Genomic DNA, 19,140 nt, shown 5'->3' with positions numbered 1-19,140 from the left:
AGGCCAGGACACCTACAACCAACCATGGCTGTTGCCCAATACTGGAAGGGTAGGAGCATGAAGGAGGGGAAGAGTCTGAGGCCCCAGGAAAGATCCAGGGCACTTGGATCCTTCTTCCCAGGCCATTCAGAGGCATTGTCTCTGCATGAGGACATTTGGTCTCTAATTAGAGTCCTTTCAACCCCATGCTGCCATTTTGATCCAGGCATTCTAATTTTAAGCAGTTGAACCCTTCTGGTCGGCTGCCTGCTATGACAGAACATTCTAGAAAACTATTATATGAACGCAGGCACCTTAGATGCTACCTAGGATTCCAAGGACTGTACGTTTTCCAAACTGCTCCCAGTAGAGTGATCTTCTGAGTCATGCATATCACAACACTGCTGTCCCCTCAGCCAACATCCTTGGTAGCTGGAAACCAGGAACATGGAAGTTGTTCTCCATTGTCTACTCACACCTACTGGCATGAGCTGTTGACCAGGGAAACCCTGGCTTACAAACAGATTGACTTTGAGGCACTCATTTGTTAGTCATTTGTGTGGAGCTCAGAATATGTTTTCTCACGTCACATTTCTCATTCGATCTCATTTGTTGGTGGATGGACTCTTAGGCTAGGTCACAAATGTGTATATAAACCACAGTGAGACCATTACATAGTATAATTAGACACTAAGAGACATTTATTGAGGATCAAGTGAGATTGTATATTTGAAACATGCTGGGTATCCAACAAAGGGCTATATAAACTTTTTAAATCATAATTTTAAAATATAAATTTGAATGCGATAAAGCTTGTATTTTCGCCATTATAATGTGTGCTAAAGCATAATTACTAATTACCCTGCACTATAAGGTTTCTGACATGGTCTGCTTGGCTTTCAAATGTGGCAACATGGTTCTTCTCAGAAGCAGAAAGCCTGTTCTGGTCCCATGTGTGACGTCCATTCTCCCAATCCAAAAGCACCTCAATGTCCCTCCAGGATCCACACACTCATGCTGTACTTTGCCTAGGCATAACTACAAAGCAAAGGGGTGGGCACATAACCCAACACAGGACAATGATCTCTCCTTCCCAGGATTCTGGGTGATGGATGGATACAAGGATGGAGGGAAATGGCTGGAACACCTTCATGGCAGGGGTGAACCCCTATGTGATGATGCAGTGAAGTGTGAGACCTCCCAGGAAGTGAAAGCAGCCCATACTCGTTGTAGTCCTGAATTTCCTAAGATACTGTCTTTATTTAATTTTTTTAAATATAAGAACATACTAGGATAAGAAATATTCTATTATCCACTGGGGAATGCAAATCAAAACCACATGGGCTGCCACTTTACAATCGCTAGGATGGCTATTTCAAAAAAAGATGGGTGATAGCAGGTGTTGGTGAGGATACGGAGAAATCAGAGCATCACGCATTATTGGTGGGAATATAAAATTGTGCAAGTGGTTTGGAAAACAGTCTCACAGTTCCTCAAAAAAGTTAAACACAATGTTCCCACATATATCCCAGCACCCAAGAGAAATGAGAACATACTTTCATATAAAAATTTAGACATGAATGTTCACAGCAGCATTATTCATAATAGAAAAGTGGAAACAACCCAAATGTCTATCACCTGCTGCATGGATAAACAAAATAAAGTCTATCGTGCAATGGAATATTATTTAGCAACAAAAAAGGAAAGAAGTACTATTATATACAACAACATGGATGCACCTTGCAAACATCATGCCAAGTGAAAGAAGCTAAACCCAAAGACCACATATTTATTAGTCCTTATATGAAATTTCCAGAACAAGAGAGCCTATAGAGGCAGAAAGTGGACGAGTGGTTGCCTAGGGCTGGGGCCTTGGAAGCAAATGGGGAGTGACTGCTAATGGGAACAGGGTTTCTTTTCGGGGTGAAGAAAATGTTTTAAAATTGAGTGTAGTGACAGAAACACAACTCCATGAATATATTAAGAATTAGCAAATTACGCATGTGAAATGGGTGAACTAGGTGGATTATTTCTCAATAAAGATATGGATGTGTGCAAGTGTCCTAAAAACACAAGAGTGAAGGCAGAAATTACCAAATTTAATGAAACAGCCAAGAATGGAGGAAAATCTGCAGAATTTGCTTCCAAGTACTCGACAGGCTGATTTTCATTACAAGTTGAACCATCACCAATTTTTAAAAACCAACAGATTAGACCACTGTCCATATCAAAAGGCCCATCTTGCATGAACAACACTGTATCTTGCATTTGGCACCACAAAGGAACCCAAACCAACATGGCGATCGCTTATGTGCTTACTTAGGGAGATGACCGTAGACACAGAGGGACAAGACAACCAAGCAAAGGCCCTTTGCTGTAACCTGGGTGCCTTCTGACAGACATGTCTTACTGCTCCTGAGACTTCTGCCCCCAGGTCCTCTCAAATAACATGATTTCGTCTCATGGTCCTTCTGTAGCTCTTCCTGCCATAGACCAGAGGGGTCTATCTGAAATGGGAATATCTAAAAAGGATCAGGAAAGGTAGGGCATTATAAGAGAGTCAAAGAAAGGAAGCAGGGACAGACTCTTGCTTTCATTTTGAAGCAAAATCTGTCATCCTATGCCAAAACCCCAATATTTTTTTCAGCATGAAGTAAGAATGTTCCTGCTCTTCAATCCTTCTTAAAGAGGGTCAGCGAGTGTTTCTGTTGCAATTCTCCACATCGGTTTCCCAATTCGGAGCCACACAACTGATCCTCTTCCCTGACAGTGGAGCCTGGGATCAATTCTATAGAATGCAATTAAATCTGTCCCTTTAAAGCTGTCAAATATGGAGATGAATTGTTGGTCCTTAAAATGAACATACTGAATCGTCCCACATGGAAAAGAACTTCTATCATTTAAAGAACGTCCAAATTAAATCTCTCTGGAGAGGCCCTAAGCCCATATTAAACCAGCAAAAATAAGCTAGAAGGACAAAATCACACGTTGGTCAAACTGTGGGAAAATCAGCATGCCCCACACCCCAGTGGAACCCCACAGGGTTGTATCTTGGTTCAGTGCCTCTGGAAAGCAACACTGTAATACACAACAAGAACTCTAAAACTGTCATTACTTTTCAATGTGATCATTTCACCTTGGAGAATATACCCCATTTCATACAAACATAATTTGACCAGTAATGAATATAAGAACTCTGTATATGGTGGCAAATAACTGAAAATAACCAAAGCACCCAACACAAGGGAGAGCACCAAGTAAATAACAGCAAATAGGTGAAATACGATTTTACCACTTAAAATAAAAATGTGAATTAGGTTCACCCATGGAAAAGTGCATACCAAGTTACAAATGAAAAGTAAAATGAGGAACTGAATAGAAATTACTAACAGTATATGTGTAAGGATCAGAAATCCTTTTGGTAATTATCTAAAGCTAGTTTAATCACTACCTCATTCAGCTCTTTCTGATGTAAAGTTGCTTAAGTTCATCATTTTGAAAAAAGGTGTGTACATATAAAATAGCATGCAGGCACAGGTGCACTCTTGGGAATTTTTTTTCTTTTTTAAATTTTTTATTGTTATGTTAATCGCCATACATTACATCATTAGTTTTTGATGTAGTGTTCCATGATTCATTGTTTGTGCATAATACCCAGTGCTCCACGCAGAACGTGCCCTCCCTAATACCCATCACCAGGCTAACCCATCCCCCCACCCCCCTCCCCTCTAGAACCCTCAGTTTGTTTTTCAGGCACTCTTGGGACTTTTTTAAATTTTGTAAATTTCAGCTATAATGTTAGTGATATGGAACTTCATTCTCAGAAGAGCACCTAGCATCCCAGCATCAAAATCAACCCTCTTCCTCTGTACATTGACCCTAGCGAAGGGGAAAGCCTGCCTACACAGAGAAGAGAATTCAGCCCCGGCAAGGGGTCATCCAGACTTGGTGTCCACACAGGTAGTGATGGCGTGTGGGTTTTATTTCCTCTGTATTTGAGTCTCAGACCAAATTCAACATGTGTCAGATAATCTTAATGATGCCAGATTTATATATATCATGATATTTCCTTGATGAGCTAAGACACTTTTCTAATAACTCAAAATGCTTTAAAATATTATTTTCTTTATTTCTACAAATTAAACTGGGAGGGAGCCTTGGGATTTGTTTAAAATGTTGGTACCCCCACTCAGGAGTCAGAATGGTAGAGGGGGATGGGTAGCAAAGCTCTGTTTTTATTCGGACGGACAGATAATTGTGATACACACAGTTGGGACTAAAGGCCAACTAGAACCAATGATGGAGCAGAGCTTGCCAAGTGTGAACTATGGACCATATGCTTCCAATTATCAGCTGCTTAATAAAATGTGGATTCCTAGGCCCTATCCCCGTCCAGAAACAGCATCTCTTATGGCATGGCCTGGAAAACTGCATGTTTAGCCAGCAACTCCTGGTGACTTTTATGTCAATAAAGATTTGCTAATAGTGCACGACTATGAGAGAGTATTAGTTCCTTCACTCATTCAAAAAACATCGAGGGCACAAAAGTGCCAGGCTCTCTGCCAAGTGCCAGGGATTAAAGTCCAAGATGATACTGTTGCTGTTCCTGGAGGCTCAGCCCAGTGGGTGGGAGGGAGGAGGACAGATGGATAACTGAATAAATAATTATAACAGAACATGATGAGTATTATAATAAAAAATGTGACCATGCCTTGTGAGCAAAGAGGAGGGAGTTAGTAATTCAGCCTAGGAATGCTTAGAAGGCTTCCGGAATAAGAGGACTATCGAACCCAGGTGCCTGGGTGGCTCAGTCGGTTAAGCATCCAACTCTTCATTTCGGTTCAGGTCATGATTTCAGGGTTGTGAGATCGAGCCCCATGTGAGATTGAGAGCCCCAAGACTCCCTTTCTCCCTCTCCATCTGCACCACCCCCAAAAAAGAGGACTGTCGAGCCATACTTTGGAAAAAAAAAAAAAAAAAGAAGTAGGAACAGACCTGATGGAAAAAAGCAGTTTGTTTGTTTTTACCATTTCACGACATCTAATACTTGAAGTAGGAGTATGAAGGAGTATTCAAGTATTTTAACTATCAGGCTGTCCTGTTTCTTTACATAAATGTAGCCATTTGCCAGCTCTTTGAGTTCAAGTAGATTAGTTAACCAAGCGGAGTCTTAGTTCCATTACGTATGAAATGAAGGGGCCGGGCTATCTGATTTCCTGGGCACCTTTCCAGCTCAAACTGGCAAAGATGCTCAAGAATCTCCAAGTGGAACAGTTAGCACCATGATCTACATCAGCAGCTGTGCTAGGAAAACTACAGAGCCCTGGAAGTCTTCTCACTGGCTTTCATCCCTAAAAGAAAATTCTTTCACTATATGCTGGATGGTCAGCAGCCAAAATGGTTGGAAGAATTTTAAAATGGATTCAAGAAAAAAAACAAGTCAATAAGTATTTCAAGGGGCTTAGGGTTTTCCTGAATGTGACATGTTTTAAACAAGAGTGAACGGGGTGGAATAAAGAAAAGTAAAACTATAATTTACCCTTAGTAACTAACAACTGACTTAGTAACTAACAAAACACTCAAGAAATACGAGCGTAAAGTACGCAGCTAGTAATAAACACTAATTACAGACATTTGTGGGTGGCACATACATGTATGTGGCCACAGGCACATGGTGTAATTTAACCTTGCAAAATAACCATTGTTCGGGACCAGCAATGATTTGCACCAAGTAAGCAATGAAATTGCTTCCTGAATTATAAGGTTAGGGCAGTACAGTAAAACAACGATAATGAAGATTTTTAAATCTATTATTGTGTGTAGAAAAAGTAGCTCTGAATGATGTAAATAAGCCAGGTTGGATCACAGTGCATGGCATGGATAAAGTCTGAAAACACACAGCTGGGCTCACGAGTGAGTAGTTCCTGGAGTTGACCACATCAAAACGACAGAAGGTGGGGCACCCGGGTGGATCAGTTAGTTGGTTTGGCATCTGACTCTTGGTTTCAGCTCAGGTCCTGGTCTCAGGGGTCGTGGGGTCCAGCCCTGCCTCCAAGTAATCTCGATGCCCAACATGGGGCTGGAACTCACGACCCCAAGATCAAGAGTTGCATGCTCTGCTGACTGAGCCACTGAGGGGGCCCTAAAGTGTACCTTTAAATTTAAAAGGCTACAAAATTAACAGCTGTAGCAAATTATATATATTATACATTATATAATATATACACACTATTATACATTATATAATATATACATAATAATATATACTATACATACAGTATATATTATCTACATATATAATACATGAATATAACTCCATCCTTACATATACATACACGTTAATGGAGTCTGGAACAAATTCCTCAGAAGTTCGTTAGCCTGGGGCTCCATAATAGATATTTCAGGTTTCAGATTTTCTCATATTTTCCATCTCTTCTCATAAACAGACATGCCGTAAATGTACAACTTTTATGAAGATGATTCAACAAGTGGAAACATGATTACAAAGAGAAGTTTGCTGCTTATTAACAAGCTGTGGAACTTAAGTTTCTTCCTCACAGGGGAGTCCCAAATTCCTTTCACTTGGAAAATTCCTCTGAATAGGAAGAATATTTATTCGATGACTGAAGTGTTTTGAGTGTTCCCACAGGGAGCCTAGAGAAGAGTTAGCCAATGTCTTCAGGGTCTCGCTAAGGCATCACTGTCCCCCAGCCTGTGTATATCATCAGAAAAACATCATATAAGTGAGTTTCTCTCCTGACATAGTCCTACCTCCTACTGATGAGGCAGCATAATCACCTAAAAGAACACCTATAAGTACTGAGTAATTTTTTTAAAGATTTTATTTATTTGTCTGAGAGAGCATGAGAAGGGGGAGGGGCAGAGGGAGAGAAAGAAGCAGACTCCCCACTGAGCAGGGAGCCCAATGCAGGGCTCAAACCCAAGACGATTCAAAACACACAGATACAACCTCCCATCACAATTAATACAGAGAAAATCAAACCTAGCCACATCACAGTAAAACACAAAAATCAAGGAGAAATTTTAAATGTTCTTGAAAAAATCTGGGGAAAAGACACATTGCCTCCAAAGCATAATAGTAAGACTGATCATTGACTTCTCAATGGAAACAGTGAAATCCCAAAACCAATGCAATGACATCTTTATAGCGCTGGAAGAAAACAACTACCAGTCTAGAATGTTCTACCTGGTGAAAATATCCTTCATTAAGAAAGGATAAATAAAGACTTTACCAGATAAACAACAACTGAGAGAATTTATTACTAGCAGAGCTGGACTAAAAGAAATAGTAAAGAGAGCTCTTCAGACAGAAGGAGAGCAGAAAAGTGTTCCAGATGGAAGCACAAAAGTGTTGAAAGCAATGAAGTACATCGACAGTACAAAATAATGATAATAATGTGGATTTAAAATACACATAGCATTGGGGCACCTGGCTGGCTCAGTTGGTGGAGCATGTGACTCTTGATCTTGGGGTTGTGAGTTTGAGCCCCGTGTTGGGTGGAGAGATCACTTATTTATTATTTATTTTTTAAGATTTTATTTATTTATTTGACAGCGAGAGGGGGAGAGAGAGAGAGCATGAGTGCACAAGCAGGGAGAGCAGGAGAGAGAGAAGCAGGCTCCCCAGTGAGCAGGGAGCCCAACACCAGCCTCAATCCCAGGACTCTGGGATCATGACCAGAGCCAAAGGCACATGCTTAACCAACTGAGCCACCCAGGTGCCCCTAGAGATCACTTTAAAAAAATTAAAAATCTTAAATAAATTTAAAATATACATAGCATTAAAATCCATGTCAGTGATAACACAGAAGGTGGGAAGGGTAAATGGAGTTCATATCTTCTAAAGTTCCCGCATTGTTTGCGAAATGGTGAAAGTACTCGTTGCAGAATTCTAATAAGTATGTATTGTTGTAATCTCTGGAAACAAGAGACAAGTTGAAAAAGAGGGGAAGGGGCGCCTGGGTGGCTCAGTCGTTAGGCATCTGCCTTCGGATCCCGGGATCCCAGGGTCCTGGGATCGAGCCCCGCATCGGGCTCCCTGATCCACGGGAAGCCTGCCTCTCCCTCTCCCTCTCCCCCTCCCCCTGCTTGTGTTCCCTCTCTCACTGTCTCTCTCTCTGTCAAATAAATAAAAATTTTTAAAAAAGGGGGGGAAACACAGTAGAAATATACACTTAAACTCAAATAAAAACATGAATGGAAGACCTGAAACCATAAAACTTTTAGAAGAAAATATAGGCAGTAAGCTCCTTGAAATAGGTCTTGGCAATGATTTTTTTTATTCTTAACACCAAAAGCAAAGCAACAAAAGCAAAAACAAATAAGTGGGACTACATTAAAGTAAGAACTTTCTGCAGAGCAAAGGAAACCATCAAGAAAATGAAAAGGCAATCTACTGAGTGGAAGAAAATATTTGCAAATCATATATCTGATAAGGGGCTAATATCGAAAATATATTCAAAAATTCATACAACTCAACAGCAAAAAGCCAATCTGATTTAAAAAATGGGCAGAAGACCTGAAATGACATTTTTCCAAAGAAGATATACAGAAAATATACATTTTTCCAAAGAAGATGGCCTTTCCAAAGAAGGTACATGAAAAAATGCTCAACATCATTAATCATCAGGGAAATATGAATCAAAACCACAAGGAGCTATCACCTCACATCTGTCTGAACGGCTAACATCAAAAGGCAAGAAATAATAAGGGTTGGTGAGGATGTGGGAAGAGGGAACCCTCATGCACTGTTGGTGGGGATGTAAACTGGTATAGCCACTTAGAAAACAGTATGGAGGTTCCTCAAAAAAATTAAAAATAAAACTACCATATGATGCAGCAATTCCACTTCTGGGTATTTATCCAAAGAACACAAAAACACTAATTCAAAAAGATATATGCATCCTCATGTTCTTTGCAGCATTATTTACAAGAGCCAAGACATGGAAATAACCTAAGTGTCCATCGATGGATGAATGGATAAATAAATTGTATATACATACACAGTGGAGTATTATTCGGCTATATAAAAAAGTAAAATCTTGGGGCACCTGGGTGGCTCAGTCAGTCAGGAATCTGACCCTTGATTTTGGCTCAGGTTGTGATCTCAGGGTCATGGGATGGAGCCCTGAGTGGGGCTCTGCGCTCAGCACAGAGTCTGCTTGGGACTCTCTCTCTTCCTCTCCCTCTGCCCGCCCCCCTCTCTAAAATAAATAAATAAAATCTTGAAAAAAAATTAAACTTTCCCTTTTGCAATAACATGTACAGACCTTGAGGGCATTATGATAAGTGAAATAAATCTGACAAGGAAAGACAAATACTATATGATATCTCTTATATATGGAATCTATAACAAAACCAGAAACAAGCTCATAGATACAGACAACAGATTAGTGGTTGCCAAAAGGCATGGGAGAAATGAGTGAAGGGGTTTAAAAGGTAAAAAAAATGCCAGGCAATCTGCCTAAGCATAAACCTTTCTGTTGAAAAGGGGCATCTGCTTTAGAATTTTATCTAGGATTCATCTTGCTCATTTCTGAAAACCAGGAAAGAAACTGAAAACTGTAATGATTTATAACTTAGTGAGACTTACTTTTACTTTTACTGGTTTGTTATCATCATGTTTGAGATAAGTTATTTGAGTCTTAGGAACGAAGGAGTGCAAGGAAAAAACAAACTCAAATATGTCAGTAATTATATTAAATATAGTTAGAGTAAATTCACCAAATACAAGACAAAGATCATCAGATTACATAAAAAAACTATATGCTACTTACAAGAGACATACTTAGATACTTTACTTTTTAAACAGATTTATAGAGGTATAACTGACATGCAATATTCTGCGCATTTTTAAAGTGGATAATTTATAAGTTTGACACAAGTGTACACCCATGAAACCACCACTGCAATCACAAAACTTCCTCGTGCCACTTCTTAATCTCCCTCCTTTCCCCAACCCTTGCTCCCTGGTAACCACTAATTTATCTTCTATCATTATAGATTAGTTTGCATTGTCTAGAATTTTACATAAATAGAGCCATACAATGGATCTCTTTCTTCTGGCTTCTTTCACAAGCATGATTATTTTGAGATCTATCTATGTTGTAGCATACATCAATAATTCATTTCCTTTAATTATAGAGGAGTATTCCATTGCATGGATATACCACCATTTGTTTACCCATTCACCTGCTAAAGGACATTTGAGTTTTCTCCGGTTTGGGGCTGTTACAAATAAAGCTGCTATTAACATTCATGTGCAAGCCTTTTTATGGACATATTCTTTTATTTGTCTTGGGTAAATGCCTAGATAAACTGCTTACAAAGTGGTGGAAAAAAGTTAGGCAAAAATAGCCAAAAGAAAGCTGGTGTAGCTATGGTAATATGGCAAAAAGGACTTTAAAGCAACAAGCGTGACAAAAGGTAAAGAGGACATTTTCTAAAGGATCAAAAGTCAGTTCACCAGAAAGATATAGCAAACTTAAATGTGTATGCACCAAGTAATAAAGGCTCAAAACATATAAAGCAAGAACTGCAGAAGAGGAGAAATATCAAATTCATAATTTTAGTGAAAGACTTTAGCAAACTTTTTCCGGAAGTGATAGAACATGTAAATTAAAAAATCAGAGATATATAAGATTTGAAGATGATAGACAAACTTGATCTAATTGACTTATATAGAAAATCTACACTTAATGACAGAGTAAACATTCTTCCTGCGCCGCTTCCAAAAGTAACCATATACTGGATCACGAAGCAAGTCTCAACAAACTTCAAAGTTCAGAAATCATATAGAATAGTTAGTCTCACACCACAGAATTAAACTCGGGATCAACAAAAACATACTAGCTTTCTAAATATTTGCTTATTTTTGCAGATGGAATAATATTAAACATCTTCTTTATACACATAGGTTGAATAAATGAATTTTAAAGAACTAGTTATAAACCAAAAAGGAAAAAAGGGAAAAATTATATAAAATATCTAGATATAGTTATAAACTATTCTATTTTTATTTTGAGTATGCCATATTTAGGTACTTTTTTAAAGATTTTATTTATTTATTTGACAGATAGAGACACGAGAGAGGAAACACAAGCAGGAGGAGTGGGAGAGGGAGAAGCAGGCTTCCCGCCGAGCAGGGAGCCCAATGCGGGGCTTGATCCCAGGACCCTGGGATCATGACCTGAGCTGAAGGCAGATGCTTAACAACTGAGCCACCCAGGTGCCCCTCTATTTGTGTACTTTTAAATATAAAAAGTATAAAAAAAGAACATTACAAAATGTCTCTCTCTTATTTTGTCTTCCAGTGATGCAAGTTCCCTCCCCATAGACAATCCACATAATAGTTTCTTACGTATATTAATGTACATATACGGTATAGATGCAAATACATATACATATTCTTTCCCCAGTACTGTACACAAATGGGAAAATAATATTTGAGATTCATTGATACAGTAGTGTGTACCAATAGTTGTTCTTTTTTTTCAATGAAGGACGATTACATTGTATGAATATACCACAATCTGTTTATCCATTCACTGGTGAGCTACATTTTGCCTGATAGATAAGCATGTAAGAATCCCCTCAGTCTTTTTTATGGCTGTATATATATTCTACTATACAGATGGGCATTTTCTTAACTAATCTCTTTTACATATTTTTGTTATTTCCAATTTTTTATTGAGGTATAATTGACATATAAAATTATACTAGTTTCAGGTATAAAACATAATGATTTGATATTTATAAATATTGCAAAATGATCACACAATAAGCCTAGTTAATACCCGCCACCATACATAGTTACGGATTTTTGTATGACAAGAACTTTTAAGATCTACTCTCTCAGCAACTTTCAATTATGTAACACAGTATTATTAACTATACTCACCATGTTATACATTATATCCCTGTGACTTATTTATTTTATAACTGGAAGTTTACACCAATTGACCCCCTTCACCCATTTTGCCCATCCCCACCTAGTACCTCTGGCAACCACCAATCTATTCTCCACATCTATGAGCTCAGTTTTTTGTTCTGTTTTAGAGTCTACATATAAGTGAGATTCTACAGTATTTGTCTTTCTCTGACTTACTTCACTAAGTATAATGCCCTCAAGGTCCATCCATGCTATCGCAAACGGCAAACCTTTGTAAGTTTTTCTGAGGAATCTCCACGCTGTTTTCCAGAGTGGCTGCACCAATTTATATTCCATGTTGTTTCCAGCTTCTTGCCAGCACAAATAATGTTCAGTAAATCGCACATAGGCTAATTCACACATTTACAAATACATCTGTGGAATAAAGTCCTCGAAGTGGAATTGCTGGGCCAAAGGATTTGTGTATTTGTTCTTCATAGTATTTTATCAGTTAACACTTTAGAAATATAAGAGAGTGTACAACATGGTTGCATCAAATTTAAGGAGTTAATGAACGAACTGGCCATTCTGCTTATTATACCTCTAACTATCCTGTAGAGTCAAGATCTGTTTATCTGATAAACAAAACCAAGGTCTTCACTGAGGAGCTCTTTTCTTCCCTTTGTGGGCAGGAAGCTGCTATCTAACAGAATTAATCCCTTCTTTTACAGGGCAACGGTAAAACTCAGCACCGTGTGATGACTTCCCATCAGCCTGAAGATTTGGTTCAGACATTTTGGGTTTGCAGTCCCAAGAGGACTCCAAGTGAAGGTCAAGTTGGCAATGGGATAAGCAGGTCTGGGGCAGAAATGAGAAGTCCAGGTTGCAGATGTAGATTTGGCTAAGCTTGAGTTTAGGGTTGTTTTTCCAACAGGGGTAAGAGATCTACATCTCTCCACCCACAGTTTCTCACCTGTCTCCCTAGCAACCCGTTGTCTACATGGCTGTAAGCGATGCCCTCAATGGTGCAGCCAGAGTCTGCGGTCTTGGAGGAAAGCCACCCAGCCTTACTAAAGAGCAAATAAACCAAACTCTCCAAGCCCAGTGGTCATTGGTATATTTCGACTTAAGACTGCTCTTTGATGAGTCTAATTTCTGAGGAAAACCCAAGTAATAAGGGCTCTCAACAAGCTGGTCAAAGAAGATCTTCTTCCAAGCAGTGTCTGAACCACGGAAGAATTTGCGGAATGAAATCTTACCAGACTCATGAATTAAAAATAGGCATGTTTCTCGATGTCGATAATGTTCCCGATTATTAGGATTGTGGAAGGTTGACACAGCTTCTTAGTGAAAACGGAAAATAATACCAATATGTATCAAGTGCTTGCGCTAGGCCTGGTTCTGTGCTGAGCACCGGATGTGGACCATTCCACTGAATTCCCACAGCAACACTATGAACGGAGTTTGTCTTCCCCCATTCAACAAGTACAAAACACAGGACAGGAAATGTCTGGAGTCAGGATTTGAAACCAATGCTCTCTGACTCTAGCGACCAGGCTCTTAGTCACTATGATTGTATAAGCTTTTTTTAAAAAAATGCATTTAAATCTAAATACACAATTTAAAAATACATAGAAGCAAAACCACTAGCAGGAGATGCTATTCACAGATATGTTAGAGAGACAACAATAGTTTTTTTAATTCTCTTTTCTTTTTCCATATGGCTTGTGCAGTGGTTGCCCTAATTTTGTGACAGAAATTGTATACGCGCACACATACACATTTTTAACCTACAACGTTGTCAGCTTTCTAAATAACATAAATTCTTCTGCTGAGACATGGGAACGAGCCTGAACATCTTAAGAGTCTCTTGAGGGCTCTTGTATTATTTTGTTTCTTCGTCCCCTGGAATTTCTAAATAAAACTGTGTTCTCACATACTTTGAGCCCTCGTATCCACCTCTCGATCCACCTGGATTCCATTAAACTCAACAAACACTGTTGGGCGCCATTCATTAAAAGCACCTCATTTCTCCGTTCTGAGTTGCGATTTATCTAAATTATTTGTCCTGGGCTTGGCCAGCTCCTTGGCCATTAAAAGACCACATGCTTCTTTTTTTCCTCCAAGACCATATAATGGGGCTGTTTTCAGATATGCTGGCCAAGGCAGTGAATTAACAGTGTGTCTGCGTCTTAGTGAAGTGCCTTCAGTAAGACCCCAAGAGGCTTGTGGCCTCTAAAACCAAAGTGCTTGCAGCTGTGAAGTACAAAAATGCCTTTTACAATAAGGTGAAATGGGACGATTTTAACCCCTCCTTTCTTGTCGGTTTCCTTCCTTAAATTGTGGAATTTACTGGGGTGACTGAGAAAGTTTTTGTTTGCTCTTGAACCCAGCCTCAGCTTGTGGTCGACAAACATACTAAGCGGAGGCTAGGAAGGTTGGCTGTACCTTCATACTCTTCCTATATTGCAGCTCTTCTCAGACCAGCGACATCAACATCCCCTGGTAATTTGTTAGAAAAGCAAATGCTTGGGCCCCACCCCAGACTTACTGAATCCTAAACTCTGGGGTGGGGGGCAACCATCTGTGTTTTAACAAGCCCTCCAAGTGATTCTGATGCACTCTCAAGCCTGAGAACCCCTTGTTCTGTTGTGAGCCGACAAACTCCAGGTCCGCCTGCCAGGCTGCCCTTGCCTTCCACTCACCCACCCTCAGACTTTGGACTTGGCCATCTGACCACCTCCCTTAGCCTAACTAACCCTGCCCACCCAGTTCATTTGAAAACCAAGATCCTAACAGACATTCATTTACCAACATTTATATTTCCTCCTCAGATTTAGGCAAAATGTGCCACTTTATACAAACAAATGCACCCCAAGATTACCAAAATCTCCAACCCCAAACCATCTCTATTTTTTCCTCAAAATTTATTTAATTTTATATATTTTTAAAGATTTTATTTATTTATTTATTTGAGAGAGGGAGAGAGACAGAGAGCACGTACGGGGTGGAGGAGCAGAGAGAGAGAGAGAGAGAGAGAGAAAGAATCTCAAGCAGACTCTGCACTGAGCACGTTGTTCAACGCGGGGCTTGATCCCATGACCCTGAGATTGTGACCTGGGAGAAACCAAGAGTCAGACGCTTAACTGACTGAGCCACCCGGGTGCCCCTCAACATTTATTTTAGATTGGAGGATAGGAACCATGCTCCTTACACCAGAGAAACTGCATTCTTCCTAAGTTATGAAGCTATTAATGGCTAACTATTGTTAACTTTAGGAAAGAGCTCTTGAGTGGGGAAGGGGGAGGACTGGAGTCTCCAAGGGGTGATGTTTTGGAGAGAGAGAGCAAATTAGGAAAGTTGTAGAATGAAGAGAATCTCTTAGGAAAAACAGGAAGGAAAGAGGAGACATTAAGCCCAGAAGTCTGACCTTGATTTCTTCTTTCAACAAACAATTATTGAGCACCCACCTTTTCAAGGTGCCACAGTGAGGAAAGCAGACAACGGTCCCTGCCCTTAAGAGAAGCTTATATGCAAATGTGCACTGCGGCCTGAGTGTCTGTATTTTGTAACAAGCTTCCTTATTCTAAACCAAGCATTACACTATCCAGTGATCTTTCCACTCATGGTCCTACTGTTTCATGACTGTAGGCATCTGAGGCGAGACAATCTTTTGGTGTCTTCATAGGCGGGAGGAGATGGCCAAAATGAGGGAAAATTGTTCAAAAAGAAAATGTGACCAGACCCCCACCTCAACTAACATATTTAGCTACTCACAGAGCAAAGGAACTCTCCCCGAGGCTTCTGAAACATATGTCTTTATAAGGTCCGAGTATTATACACATTCTGTAAAGCCACACTAGTCCTCACACTAGGATAAGTAATATCCCCATCTTCCAGAAAAGGGAACGGAAGCAGAGAAGACCTGCGTGACTGGAGCCAGTTCTGATGCAAAGTGTCTGACCTGAGGAGCCCCCGTCTCCTCTCCCAGGTGTCTCCCTGGGCTGGATGGGCACATTCACACTCGCTCAGCTGTAGCACTCATCCTGGTCGGGAAGCCATGCCCAGTCTTCTGCCAACATTTGTCAGGAAGCCCCCGTGTCCTTTATCTTTTCTGTAAATAGTCTTCCCTGCTGGCCTCAGAAAGAGCCTCATTCTTGTTTTCCATCCACTACATGCCATAAAAATCCTGATGCTGTATATCCTTAATGACATTTCTATCCAGTTATAAAAATAAGTTCCTTTGCTCCTCCCTTACTAAAGTGTTCGTCATGTGGGGGCACCTGGGTGGCTCAGTCGGCTAAGCTGCCGACTCTTGATTTGGGCTCAGGTCATGCTCTCAGGGTCCTGGGATCGAGCCCCGCATGGGGCTCCATGCTGAGCATAGAGTCTGCTTAAGATTCTCTCTCTCCCCCTCTGCCCTCACCCCCTGCCTATGCTCTCTCTCTCAAAAAATAAATAAAAATAAAGTGTTTGTCATGTTACTGTGAAAATATGCAGAAGTAAAAACCCCTTAAATCCCTTCCTAATAAATTAGAATACACTCTGTGCACTAAAGAGTTATTCAAGATGGTGGATATTATGGCATTTGCTTTGGTGAAATTGTGAAGCATGAGTTATGGACCAAAATGCTATTAAGTCTTAAGTCGAGAATACTGGCTTAAAACAACAGCTCACCCAATTTTGGGGGGGGGGGGGAAGAGGTTTCTTATGCAGTGTTTTCCCTCATGTGCGATATGAGAAAAATAATTTATTGTGAATGGGGGCGCCTAGGTGGCTCGGATAGTTAAGCGTCTGCCTTTGGCTCAGGTCATGATCCCAGGGTCCTGGGATGGAGCCCCACATTGCGGGGGGGGGGGGTCCCTGCTCAGCAGGGAGTCTGCTTCTCCCTCTCCCTCTGCCCCCCGTCTTGTGCTCTCTCTCTCTCTCTCAAATGAAATCTTAAAAAAAAAAAAAGAATGTATCTTACTGTTGATATTGTGGTTCCTATTAAACTAATCTCCTATGCAGTTCCCAAATATTAAACACACAAGGAAAATAGCTTTACTTCTCACCGTTAACAAGGGAATAACATAGAGCTTTAACTTCCTCCGGTTCTTGAATACTTCTTGTTTTATACAAAGTTGCATTTGAACGCAATTCAAAATGTTGGCCTCACCCTCTTTTCTCAATGCCAGAGTGTGGCATTATGATCCCTGAGGGTGTTCAAATGCCTCTGAACCAGGGGACTGTGCGCTAAACACACTAAGGTGAAGTTAATACGCGGTAATTAACACGAATGAGATTTTAGGAACAAGAAACCTCAAACCAGTCTCTGAAATGAAGCTATTGCACGTTGGGCGCGCAAAGCCGACACACGACCAGCTCTTCCTGCACCATCCCGTTGGGTCAAGCACAAGGTCTTCCCCACAAGAAGGCAGGGAACACATCTCCAGCTTTGCTAGTATCTCGTTTCTGCATAATTTTAGAACCTTACGAAGCCCACCTTCCCTGCCCATAGCCTCACTGCCTAGGAGGTGAGCAAGACAAGTCAGAAGACACTCAGTGAGGTTGATCCACTGCCTAAAACTAACAAGCAAAGATGAGATGAGAACTCGGTTCTCTTAACGCCCAAGAAAGTCCACCGCTGTCTCTGTTCCTACAGAAAGTTGCATCAGGTAAGCGCGATCAAGGAAGCAGAAATCTGTGTGTTACAATTTAAAGGTGGCACGAATCTCTGACCTATGCTTGTAATTCCCACCACTCTAAAGCATAAAGGAAGTGTTTCAGTGGGTTGAATGATTAGTCACTTGAGAGAGTAACATAGAAACGAAATCGGCCATGGTATAGGTCACGATTCAGTTTACCCTGCTTCTGCCAACCGCATACAAGAACACTGAGGAAATGAAGCCCAGACCGTCCCACGGGGGCCCAGGGGGTTGAGGAAGATAATGAGTCCCAAAAAGCAATGGAGGGAATGGGGGTCAAGTCCTTTTCCAGGAGAGATGGACAGTAAAGAAGGTAAAATCAGGTTTTCACAGCTAGTCTCAGACAAATACACTTTTGAATCAAACCCTTGTCTCAAGGACAGAATACAGCACTTTGTGCCTTTGGACAGCCTGGGCTCAACTTGGCCCCTTTCTGAGTTTTCCCCAGACAAGGAAGTAACAAGTTAGTTTAAATGCATGTGGGCTATCCGTAAAAATTAACAATAAAGCCTGTCCTCATTTAAGCAAGGAAATCTATACAGGATTTTTTTAAATAAGCAAACCTAATAAATTATCTTCAATGTCCTCATGCTAACTTACTCAGTAATCATTTTCCAACAAGGGGTAAGCTTGGTTCAAATCTGTCTTCATCACCTATTGATTGTATGATCTTAGGCAAATCAGTCGATCCTGTCAAGCATGGTGGAGTGGGCAGAGGTGTGGAAACACACAGATGGAGGCAGTAAAACAGAAGTCGTAAAGCAGTAGAAGCTGTAAGTGAGAAGAAACCTGAAATGGAAAGATGTCAGCAGGGCTAGTAGATGAGGAAGGGGGAGCAATAGAGAAAAGAAGAAAAGGAGACCCTGAGACCCAAATCTGTCAGGCTATAAGAATTGCCCTTTGCAGATTATAGGAATTCAGCCCTGATTTGGCCCCATAGCTGGGTGCCTTGTACAGTGAAGCAACCTGCACAGCCTTACATGGAGGCCCCAGGCGCACGTCTACTCACAGCAGGGGTTGGCGCTAACCTCGGCAAAGCTGAGACCCCAGACCCGCGTGCAGATCCGAGGGCCTGTTGCACTCTAGACAGAGTATCATTGCCATGCTACAGTACATGCCCAGTGCTACCAGAAATTTGGATTTTCATGTGAAATATGCCATTTGTAAGTGTTGGCAAGGGAGAGAGGGAAAAAAAAATAGAATTGCCCTTGGATCTACAGACCCAATGTGCTAACTAAGTAGGCTCCTGTTCTCCTTACCTTGTGGGGCATCCTTAAAATAATCCACTATTAACAGAGGCAACCTGACAGTGTCTATAATCCTTATGACCTGGAAAAGCCCACTGCTCTAACTACTATTACTACAATTAAGCACATAAGCTCACACTTAATACGTGCTTACTGTCTGACAGGGACTATATTAATTGGCCCATTTAATCCTCACAACAACCCCATGAGGTAGGTATTATTACCTCTGCTTTACAAACTAAGAAAGGTTACGTAACTTGCATAAGAGAGTTGCTATAGGAGTTAAACTTCTGGCATTTTCCCTTTCCAGCAGCTTAGCGGTGGCAAGCTTAATGTG

At 40.7% G+C, this 19,140-nt stretch overlaps 1 protein-coding gene across 3 annotated transcripts in view; it reads right to left on the bottom strand.

Moving 5' to 3' along the window:
- The window catches only part of DOCK8 (dedicator of cytokinesis 8), a 220,694-nt gene that overhangs the window by 173,233 nt on the left and 28,321 nt on the right, over positions 1 to 19,140 (bottom strand). The window contains exon 1 of one of the 3 annotated variants that reach the window (XM_027614630.2): positions 2,299 to 2,404. The exons of the other annotated variants lie outside the window; for them this stretch is intronic. The gene's annotated coding sequence lies outside the window, so the exon portion shown is untranslated. Of the gene's footprint in view, positions 1 to 2,298; positions 2,405 to 19,140 lie in introns of those variants that run through there. 3 annotated transcript variants of the gene reach the window in all.

Source organism: Zalophus californianus, chromosome 13, assembly GCF_009762305.2.
Source record: "Zalophus californianus isolate mZalCal1 chromosome 13, mZalCal1.pri.v2, whole genome shotgun sequence".
Taxonomy (NCBI): Eukaryota; Metazoa; Chordata; class Mammalia; order Carnivora; family Otariidae; genus Zalophus; species Zalophus californianus.
The sequence above is the reverse complement of the archived record's forward strand: the minus strand, read 5'-3'. Positions and strand labels throughout refer to the sequence as shown.